General features: G+C 51.5%; 3 protein-coding genes across 6 annotated transcripts in view; 2 read left to right on the top strand and 1 right to left on the bottom strand.

The window, feature by feature from the left end:
* Positions 1–3176, bottom strand: part of LOC113203306 (oocyte zinc finger protein XlCOF6-like) — a 41278-nt gene extending 38102 nt beyond the window's left edge. For 2 of the 3 annotated variants that reach the window (XR_008011035.1, XM_052266682.1), the window contains exon 1: positions 3029–3176. The gene's annotated coding sequence lies outside the window, so the exon portion shown is untranslated. Of the gene's footprint in view, positions 1–2739; positions 2938–3028 lie in introns of those variants that run through there. The other variant, XR_008011034.1, reaches the window with a different exon arrangement.
* LOC113203300 (procathepsin L-like) overlaps positions 1–3678 on the top strand; it is a 601094-nt gene that overhangs the window by 111547 nt on the left and 485869 nt on the right. The window lies entirely within an intron of this gene.
* The window catches only part of LOC113216390 (uncharacterized), a 467922-nt gene that overhangs the window by 221681 nt on the left and 242563 nt on the right, over positions 1–3678 (top strand). The gene's annotated exons all lie outside the window — the stretch shown is intronic.

Raw genomic sequence — 3678 nt, 5'->3', positions numbered from 1 at the left:
GGGGGGGAGGGAAGGAATCTCACGGGTTTCTTCAAAAAGGGAGACGCGCGGCGTCTCTTTTCTGGCTTTCCATCCTAATTACCCTGTTGATTGAAGCATCTCCCGTCGACTCCATTAATTTCGCCCTCTCCCTCTCAGCGCCTCCCAAGGCGCGCGCGCGCGGTCAGAAGACCTTGCGAAAATATTCAACTTAATTTAATGAATTTGCGTGTGATTGATCGATGCCTCTTTTACTCGTCTCAATGGATAAATGAATTATCCTAATTGGTGGTCCACTTTGCCCCCCGCGCCCCCCTCACTCGCAGGCTCCCAGAGGGAGGAAGACCCCCTTTGTGGCCCACCCCTCCCCGGCCCTGATGGACGTTTCTTAAAAAGCGAGACAGAGGCGGGCGGAGGGCGCGCTGGCCCGAGTGAGAGGGAACACTTTCACTGCGATGCACTCCGGCCCTGAAACACCCTCTCACCTCACCCGCCCCCACTCCGAGCCCCGCCCCCGGCCGCCCCCCGCGCGCCGCCCCCGCTACGGCCCTCACCGCACCATGTCAGTTACGATCGCTGCCACTTAGTACAGTACTGTTTGCTGTCCCTCCTGAACCTGGCCCCGCCCCCTCGTGTGCCGCAGACAGACTCGCCCTCCGATTACTCCACGGACAGCGTATGTGCTCTGCGCCCTGGAACCTCTGGCATACCTTCAACTGAAAGAACACAAACGTGTTCTCTATAGCGAGCACCTCCACGAGTGTGCGTAAGGGGGGGAGGGGGGCATGCGAGAGACACACGACTGGATGAGAGAGGCAAAAAAACAAAATAAAAGGCGAGTAATTATCCTTTGGCATTGCGGGGTCGTACGTACGGATCTCATTATCCCCCGCATAATCACGCACCGCAACATGAAATTAAATGTCGCAGTCGTTACGTGCGGCTGAGTAATTGATCCGCTGGCCTCGCCTGGCCTCGAAACGCTTCCTCAAATTGCAGCCAGATTTTAAAACAAATAAGAGAAAAAAAAATGAACGCACACTGAGCGCCACACACGAAAAATTTGCGAAAAATTTCACAGGGTTATTTTAATGAAGTATTGTTCTGTTTTGTAAGTACTGTACACTGTGTGCCATACATCCAGACGAAAGAAATACAAACACATTCGCAGATAGTATAGTAAATAGGCAATCAAAGATACTACACATTTGATTTCATCTTTCCCCCAAAGTTTTTACAACATAGCGTTAATCATATCCACTTGTTCCAACTTTTAGTTAGTACAGGCTTCAGTTAGTACAAAGTATAGGCCGTTACTCGCAGACAGCGTGCGCGCCGCGCCGAGGGTGGAGGGAGGAAAGGGGTGGGGAGGGGGTGCTGCACGTACAGTACGCGTCCGCCCGGCGCACTTACACACACATGCTCACTTTTGAAAAGATTAAACGCTGCTCGTGAAATTGTCCCCCTTGATTACTCCATGTTTCAGGAAGCGCGGCCCCTCTGCGTACCCAATGGGTGAGGGGGGGGGGGGAGAGGAGAGGGGAGGGGCGCTCCTGGGGGTGAGGGGAGGCAGACACACTCGGACGCCTCGCGTACAATTTGCCCCACGTGCTGCACGATGGACCCGTCTTGATTTGGAGCTCCCTTCCTCTCCCTCTCCCCCCTCCCCGTCTCACGGCGGCGGCAGCGTGCAGCGTCGTATTAACACGGCATAATTGTGACGCGAAATATAGGCCCACTTTGCAGGCATACGCGGCGTAACCCGGGGGGGATGAGTCGCCGTGGGCTGCGCAATCTGAGGGTGAGCAGGACGGCGGGCGAGGGGGTGGGCGCCGAGGCCAGGGCGGCCTCAGGTCGACGTGGCGGTGGCGACGCACGGTCAGCCCCCGGCCGCCGCAGCCAGCTCAAGACACGCCCTCAACCCCTTTCTCCGGCCATACCCTCCTCGCCCTCCCCCCTTCCTCGCCGCGAGGCTTTACGATCCTTGTCAGTTTATGGCTCGCGAGTACAGACTCTCCTGATTAATATGTAAAGCGTTTGGAACCGGAAGGCGGAGGGGAAGGCGCCGTGGTCGCCACCGAGCTGTGGATGCTGCAGCCCGGCCCGGCCCTCCGCGGAGGCCCCGGGGACAAAAGAATACGTAATGAATTGCAATGCGAATGTTTCCTCCTCGGGGGTTGGAAGCAGAGCGCCTGAGACGCCACGCCACCCTGCCACCCTGGCAATAAGGATCGGGTTTGGGAGCCCCGCCCCACAATGAGCAGGTTGGTTGTAATTCTGATTTCCTCCACGATGGTTCCACAAAAAAAAAAGTAATGGGGCAGTTGTATTAGATTCCACGGCAGACCTAGTGTCTGTTGTAAAGCACATGGTCAGCAATTGGAAAAAGTATTACTCAAAATCTGCTGTACTCTTACTTTACGAGAAATTTAACTAACTTGCGAAGGGAATGACAACTCTGTTAAGAGCTTACATTCACCAGTAGTAACTTTTTTTACTTCTAAATCATCATTGGTTGTACAGACCTGGTGGACAACGCACCTAGCCACAAGTAAATTAATCACTATATTTTTCACTTAAAGCCGAATCAATGAAACTGTTGACTTCATAATGTAAGTTGAATGTTCATGTAACGATAAGAAAATTTGGAGGATTGTAAGTGCACATTACGGTACAAACATTGTACTCATATACCTTAAGTGTGCACAAACAAATTTCAAATATCTAAAAAAGAAAATATTGTGACACACCGAAAGTGTACTCCGACACAGTAGAACTCTCAGATAGCAGGACAGCAGCTCCCCTTTGAATTCTTTTACTTCACACAACTCACTTTCCGTCGCGAAAGCCCAGGGTGCGTGAAAGGCAAGGTGGTGAAAGGCGCCAACAAAAAGCGAAGCACGCGCACTGGCCGTGTAGGTCTTCCTCAACTCGGGTCTCAAGAGATTGCACAATAGGCTAGAAACAGACCCCGGGTGTGACACAGAGGTTAGGGAGATTCATGTTCAAAGGCCGGCCGTTGACATATCTTCGTACACTGGGCTCTCACCTTGAGCTTGCGGAGGGGCGGGCGATGGTCAGTCACAGCAGATGGAGTTAGGTGGTCACAATTTGAATTTCGAAATCGACCCGCGAATCTAACGCGTTGACCTCACAATGATAGGCGCTTCGTCACTCTCTCGCATTACGCAACTCACGTCACGACGTCACGGCTACTGTTTCCGGCGAATGCTGGAGATGAGAAATACGACGTCCAAAATAAAGGCGCTCGAACCCTGAATTTCTCATAGTCATCTTGTACCGGTCCGGAAAGAAGGCAAATTCAATCAATGCATTTGAACCCGAATGATTAAAAAATTTGGAAGGACTTTGGTGACAAGTGACAAGTGCCTGCGATTATTTTTTTGTTTATCCAGCATTGTTTATTTGCGGGGGCGTGTGTTCCTAGTGTGTTCTCATTTCTCCACAACGGCTTTAGTTTGGTTCTGCTAAGTAGGGTTATGGTACCGGTACCGGACTTCTGTGTTGTTTTTTAAACAAGTGGACGACAATGCTTATTTTGGAAAGCGATCGACTCAGCTTTATATTAACTCTTGGTCGGTAGAATTTCCGGTAATTGTTTACTTGAGTGACTCCTCGCCCTGGAGTCACTCAAGTATACCATCGGAAAGGTATTTTTCAGTAGAATCCTGAACAGTA

This window comes from Frankliniella occidentalis, unplaced genomic scaffold (assembly GCF_000697945.3).
Source record: "Frankliniella occidentalis isolate FOCC.00 unplaced genomic scaffold, Focc_3.1 Scaffold41, whole genome shotgun sequence".
NCBI lineage: Eukaryota > Metazoa > Arthropoda > Insecta > Thysanoptera > Thripidae > Frankliniella > Frankliniella occidentalis.
This window is presented reverse-complemented; position numbering and strand designations above follow the sequence as displayed.